Raw genomic sequence first — 7254 nt, 5'->3', positions numbered from 1 at the left:
GGGATTCTTTTGTGGATCAGCAGAAGAAAGGAACCATTTTTCAACCCCCATGAGCTCCACATGAATGAAAGATCTCCGAGGGCAATGGGCTACCCTGGATGGGAACTGGGAGAGCAAGAGATCACATCTGTGTGAAGTGTGAAGTGTGGAGGGAAAAAAATTAATCCCTAGATTTGGGAAGAGTGGTGCTGTAGTGGATCCAATGGTGCCCCCCAAAAGACATGCCCACGTCTTGACCCCTGGAACCTGTGAATGTGACATAATTTGGAAAAAGGGTCTTTGCAGATGGAATGTCAAGATGTGATCATCCTGGATTATCCAGTGAGCCCTAAATCCAATCTCAAGTGCCCTCACAAGAGACATGAAAAAGAGACATGGGGACAGAAACTCCATGTGAAGACGGAGACGTGTATTTGGGTTATGCAGCCAACACGCAACTCCTGGAACCACCAGGAGATGGCAAAGGGAGGATTCTCCCCCAGCCCTTCAGGGGGAGCATGGCTCTGCCAAAACCTAGGTTTCAGAGCCTGCCTGCAGCTTAATTTCATACTTCTGGCCTCCTGAACTGTGAGAGTAAATTTGTGTTGTTTTAAGCTCCTCACTTTGGGGTGATTTGCCACAGGAAATAACCCAAGTGCATGAGAAGATTTCAGTACCAGCTCTGGGAAAAGAAGTAAGATTAAAAGACACTGGAAAAGGACTCATTTGACTAAATATTTAGCGTTAGACAACAGGATTCAGACCTCATGTAGATGACATGTTGACCTTCTGAAACAAAGTCACAGGAAGAGGGAAGTAGGTCGAGTGGAATTGCCAGGAGTTAAGGGCAGGAAACAGAAGAGGCCGTGTTTCGTGAAGTGAGAGACACACCATTTCAGATCCTGCCCCAATAATGGCAGAATGGATTTTCCAAACACCAGGAAATCAGACAGGGGCGTACAGAGATGTGAGCACATTTCTGTTAGAATAACAAAAAATAAAAAATATAAGAGGAGTTGGTCAAGAGGCAGGAAGGGCTTCCTTTCGAGGAGCCAATGAGTACAGACATGTGCTTTCCTCAAAGTCAAAGGTTTGAGAGGAACAACTAGCTGGTCTCTACTGAAGCATCTCACAGAGAAATGAATCCAAGAGAAAGAGTGTGAAAACAACCTAGATGTCCAACACCAGAGGACTGGCTAAGTGACAGCACAGTCACACAACGGGACACAATGCAGTCACTGAAGATAAGGCTGCAGACTAATATTCGCTGAAGTGAAAAACGTTCAAGACATATTATTACGTGCAGAAAGCAAGCGATAAAACAGTAGGTACAATATAATCCCATTTCTCACGTTTAACATAGAGATGAAGATAATAGTACCCCCCCCCTTATGGGGGTGTTATAAGAATTTAATTAATATATGCAAAGTGCTTAGCAGTACCTGGAGCATGTAGATGTCATACAGCATGATGATTATTATTATCATCACTTCTTTTAAGTATTCAGGTCAAAATTCTGACCCCTGGGGTGTTTTGGAATTCAGAATTTTTCAGATTTTACAAAGGTGCCTACTTACGGAACACATTCAGTGTGTCTGAGGCAGCAATTCACAGCCAAACCCATTAAAATTTCTGCAGTGAACCATGACTATTCACACTAAGTGGGATAACTAAAGACTATAAATAGCATCACATCAGTTAGGATCAGGTTGTACAACCAAAGAAATTTGCTGCAGACTTAGAAAACAAAAGAAAAACCAAAAAACAGCTTCCTGTTTCCTGAGGTTTTCACTTTCTGGAATTATAGATGAGGGATTTTCGGTCTGTGTTCTATGTAGGCACCAGGAAAGCCTGAAAGCACTGCATTGAAAGCTGTTGCTGGTTGATGGAGTTGCAGCCCGTTATTATTTTTGCCTTTTGACTTTGTTATGTTTTAGTTTTTCTGCAATGAGTATTCATTATTATTATTTTGCCTATGGTTTCCTGAGTTTTAATCTATTCAGGTAAATTTAACACAGGAGGAATAATGCATTGCTCCATGGACCTCAAAGGATCTTAGTCAGCACCACGTTCACAATTCTCATTTTCGCCCTTAAGAAAATATTTTTCTAGTGAACATGGAACACTTAAGGAGATGGAGTGGATTTTTCAAATCCTTTTCTTGGGTCTTTAAGCCAGTCCCAGACAGTAGTCAATATCCAGGAAGATGAAGAACCCCAGAACCTTAACTTAACTAGGGCTTACCTACTATCTCCTGCTAAGTATGTACTGGTTTTATGTTAAAAAGTAAAACGACAATAACAGCAACAACAAACTAGAAAAGAAATCGTGAGAATGTGGGGGGAGAGAGGGGGAAGTCTGCATGGACAGAGTCGATGGAACGAAGGAAAAAGGAACAGGTGAGGAAGGGAGTGGGAGGGGGTTCAGCAGGGCAAGGAAACAGGTAGGAGGACAGCAAGTGAGCAGCAGAGAAGAGCGAACTGTTTCAAGAGCCAGGAAGGAGATGTAGGTAGTTGAGCAAAGCTGTGGTCAAGTACAGTGGAGAGGCAGCTGCTGGAAGCTGACTTTGCAGCTGAGGAGAGGGCAGGGCCCCAAGGGGAAGTGTCCACGTCAAAAGGCCTGTGGAGGCCCTGCTGAGCCCTAGAGGCAGCAGAACTGGGGCCCTTTTCTGCTCAGCTACTTGGGCACTTGAACAACTTGAGGAGGGATATTACACAATCAGAAGGAAATTTCAGTGAATGTATGTAGAGTTTTCTAGTGGCTGAGAATTTCTTAGAATGAAAAACTAGGAATGTGAAAAAAGATATATGTATATGATTTTAAATAATATGTATTATTTCTATATAATATATAATATTATATGATAAGATTAGATTGCTGATTGTAGAGGGACTTCTGCCAGAAGGTTGGCCAGACTTGGAAAGGGAAGTGGCCTTAAGCCAATGGAAATCACAGAAGAACAGGGATGCCAAGGACTTGCAGAAAGTCTAAACAGAAATGGAGCTTTTGATCAGGCCAGTCATGGCGCAGACTTCAAAGACATCGAAAGGTAGAAAGTGCCAGGTGAGGAGGAGATCATGTACCGACAAAGCTAATGGTCCCAAGCTACTTGACCTGAGCCCTGCTCTGAGGACCCAAGTCCAACTGCTGGTGGGGGGAGGCTGAGGAGTGCCAGTTTCAGAGGAAGAAGACTCTCCCTCCAGAGAAAGCTCCGGGAGGCAATAGCCCTCTCACAGCTCTCAGAGGACCTGCACCCCAACCCTACTGTCAGTCCACAGGCTGCCCAGGACAGGACGCTCAGATTTCTTACCCAGTTACCAAGCAACTCACATGGGAATCTGGGCCTGCTGGGACGGCTAGCCCTTTATGGCCTCGTACTACCTGGGGCAAGCCTGAGTGAGGAGTGTTAGAGCAGCAGTGGTTCTTAAACTAGGCCGTGAGAAACCCTGGGCCAAGGTGGTCTATAGTTCAAACAGAAGTCTTATGCATTTGCAGATAGAATGAGCTCTCTTTTAAAAAATATTACTTATTTCTCATGATAAAATTAATATATATTTTTTCATTAGAAAAATTAAAAGAAGAAAAGTAATCCATAATCTTAATTCCACATATTTATGTATATTTCCTTCCAGGCTCTTTTTCTGTGATAGACTGATCAATAATATATTTACAAGTATAATTAGATATACTTATGAATAATAACAGTTAATTGCAATATATTATATAATAACTGTAATATATTAATATGTCATACATTACATAATAATGTATAATATAATATATATTATATTAATAATAACAGTTCACAACATTATTAATATATTAATAATAATAAACAACATTTAGCTATCATTATTGTTTAATATTTCTTGAATGGTTACCAGGGCCAACTACTGTTCTAAACCCTTTAGAAAGTCTACAATTTTCATAATAACCCTATGAGGCAGAAATTTTATTATTCCTATATAACAGTAAAAGAAACTGAGGAACAGAGAAGTAAAGAAATTTGTCCAAGACCACACAGTAGTAAGTAAGAAGCTGGGATTCAAACCTAAATCTGACTGTGGAGCCTGCATTTTTAGCTAAGAGATACACTATATCATATATAGTTTTTTGGTTTTTTTTTTTTACTTTTATTTGCATTTATTTTTTGCAGCATTTATTCCCAGGCCATAAGTTTTTATTTCTTCAATTTCTTCTGGGATATCTTTTTCTTCTGGGCAACCTCCTCTTCTGGTTTAGGAGCAGTCTGTTCTTTTTCAGTAAGGATCATCTCAATGTGGCAGGGAGAGCTCATGTATGGGTTGATCCAACCATGAGCTCTATAAGTCCTGTGCCACATCTTGGGGGTTTTGTTCACCTGGATATGCTCAAGGACCAGAGAATCTACATCTAAGCCCTTAAGTTCAGCATTATTCTCTGCATTTTTGAGCATGTGCAGTAAAAATTCAGCACTCTTTTTGGGCCACCGACCCTGCGTCCAGCCCCACTGTTTGGCCTGGGCACACCTACCAACTCCACCATTGTAGCGACGGAATGGCACACATTGCTTCTTTAAAGTGACATCCTTCAGATACTTGGTGGCTTTTCGGATATGCATACCCTTAATGGCCTGGGCTGTTTCACGAGTGTTCTTAAAGTGAACACGACGATTTGAACCTCTCGACTTGCATGATTTTGTGGAGTTTTCTGGGTCAAGTGAATAGCGAACCATTTTTAGAGGTCACCGCGAAGACACCGGACCTCCGGAGTCGGGAACCACCACAGCCTGCCTGTACCCCCAGCCAGCCCCATTCCCAACCATCGCGCCCCGCTGAGGCCCGAGAGCACCGGGGCACCAAGCGTGGGACTCCAGCAAGTCTCCCCGCACAGAACGCCGCTCCCAGGGAGAAATCAGTAGCCGCGAGAGTCCTCCTCCCGAGGGTCTCAGAATCGGCACCGCCAAGGCCAGGATGGCAGCGATAACCAGAGGATTCACCACTTGGAAGAGCCATATATAGTTTTGAGTTGAGGTTTTTCATTAAATATTATATTGCATGTGTTTCCCACATCATAAAATGAATTTACTTAATGTTAAGTTTTTGCCTTATAGCTTTTCGTAATTTTTTGGTCCCTGCCACCACTTGTTTATCCTAGAATCAAGTAGAAGAAAATAACTGATTTAGTTTAAACCTACATGTTTATTTAATATAGCTGTACATAGACTATGTATTTATTTAATATATCAACATTTGAGTGTTAAAAAGGAAATTGTGCTGCCCAGGAACTCCACCCCAGGACTAAAATCAAACAAACACTCCTGTCATTTTCTCAAATTCTGCCTCTTCTGTCCCTCTGTTCATGACCTGTAAGCATCTCTTCACTTATTTGGCCAACATTTTCTGAGCAGCTGTGATGTGCCAGTTAGTTGGGTCCAATGGTCCGTAGGCGCTGTCTGGGCCCTCAGGAGCTCTTTGTTCCATGGAGGAGACGGATGATTGAATCCATCATAGAGTGATGCAAGCTGGAGTAGCAAGAGGTGGGGGAGGGGAAATGGGAGGGAGCTATGCTGGGAAAGTGCCCAGAGAGAGGCTCTCTGACTGGAGTCCTGAACGAAGGGAGGGAAGGCAGTGCCAGCATAGGGAGCAAAAGGTGCAGAAGTGTGGAGGCTAAATGAAACAGCAAGACCCATTCATGGGTACTATAAATATGCTTTAAGGTGAGGGTGGTTGTTTGGGGGGTGGAGAGGAGCAGAGAGAGAGGATGGTGAGGAAGGGAAGGCAAATACCACAAGGTAATTAGGGATTAAAACCTACTATGAAGATTCATTGAGGGGGTTGAAACAGGCAAAGAACATGCTTATTTTGCTTTGGAAAGTCATTCTGGTGGAGAACATATTGGAGGGACAGACTCCAGGCAGGAAGACCAGTTAGGAGGCTTGAGTTAGGAGAAGAAGAGAAGTGATGGGGGCTTGAATTAGGATGTAACGCAGTGGGGATGGAGAGAAGGGAATGCAATCAAAGCAGCAAGAAAGTCATATCTCTTGGATGTGGGAACTGGATCTGGTTGATGAAGGAGAAGGAGGAGGGGAGGATGACCCAGACTTTTGGCTTAGGCCATTTGGTGGTTGGTGGGTAGGCGGTGGTGCCTACACCAAGATGGGGACTATCAGAAGCAGTTTATAAATTTCAGTTTTGGAAACACTGAGTTTTAAGTATCTAGCCAGAAGTTGGAGATATGTCTCTGAATGCATGAGAGAAAACTGGACTGGGATTATAGATTTTGGAGCCAGCAGGATTTGGATGGTAATTGAACTTAGACTGCCTGGAAGAGATCATCCAATGACGGTGTACAGACCGAAAGAGAAACAGATCTGAGACCCTGGGAAACACCAATGTATATGGAGCCGGAGGAGGACACGTGTCCACAGAGGAGACAGAATGAGAGATCAGAGAGATTGGAGGAAAACCAGGAGAGATGGTGGCTCAGAAGCCAGAGACAGAGAAAGACACAAGGAGTCAACAATCAGTAGAGTCAAATATGACTAAACCGTGAAGTGGAAGAGTGGGGAATTCCCTGGCGGTCCAGTGGTTAGGACTTTGTGCTTTGACTGACGAGGGTGCAGGTTCAATCCCTGGTTGGGGAACTAAGATCCCACAAGCCGAGCTGCGAGGCCAAAAAAAAAAAAATTAAAGAAAAAAAAAATAATGGGACAGAGTGTCTGGAGAGGAAGAATTTGAAGATGGAGGAGACACAAAGACCCACAACTGTCCTGTTTGATGATGACAGTGATGATGATGGCTTATCCCTTACTATGTGTCACAAACTCTGTTATGGTTTTCAAGTAATTTTTACAAAGCTTTCTATGATGGAATTTTCACATATGCACAGATCTAACAAATATCAACATTTTGCCAATCTTGTTTCATCTAAAAAAAATAAACTGGACAAAGGGATTGGAAAGTTCATATAAAAATAAATGTCGGGCTTCCCTGGTGGCGCAGCGGTTGAGAGTTCGCCTGCCGATCCAGGGGACACGGGTTCGTGCCCCGGTCCGGGAAGATCCCACATGCCGCGGAGCGGCTAGGCCTGTGAGCCATGGCCACTGAGCCTGTGCGCAACGGGAGAGGCCACAACAGTGAGAGGCCCACGTATCGCAAAAAAAAAAAAAAAAAAGAAATCCTATAGAAGTATGCTCTCAGACCACAATGGGCTTAAACTAGAAATGAATAACAGAAAGATAGTTGGAAAATTCCAAAATATTTGGAGATTTAATAGCATACTTCTAAACAATAC

At 43.1% G+C, this 7254-nt stretch overlaps 1 pseudogene; it reads right to left on the bottom strand.

The window, feature by feature from the left end:
• Positions 1–4159: 4159 nt before the first annotated feature.
• Positions 4160–4711, bottom strand: LOC114908928 (annotated as a pseudogene).
• Positions 4712–7254: the final 2543 nt, after the last annotated feature.

Source organism: Monodon monoceros, unplaced genomic scaffold (genome assembly GCF_005190385.1).
Source record: "Monodon monoceros isolate NGI ecotype Baffin Bay Population unplaced genomic scaffold, NGI_Narwhal_1 Super_Scaffold_4, whole genome shotgun sequence".
Taxonomy (NCBI): domain Eukaryota; kingdom Metazoa; phylum Chordata; class Mammalia; order Artiodactyla; family Monodontidae; genus Monodon; species Monodon monoceros.
The sequence above is the reverse complement of the archived record's forward strand: the minus strand, read 5'-3'. Positions and strand labels throughout refer to the sequence as shown.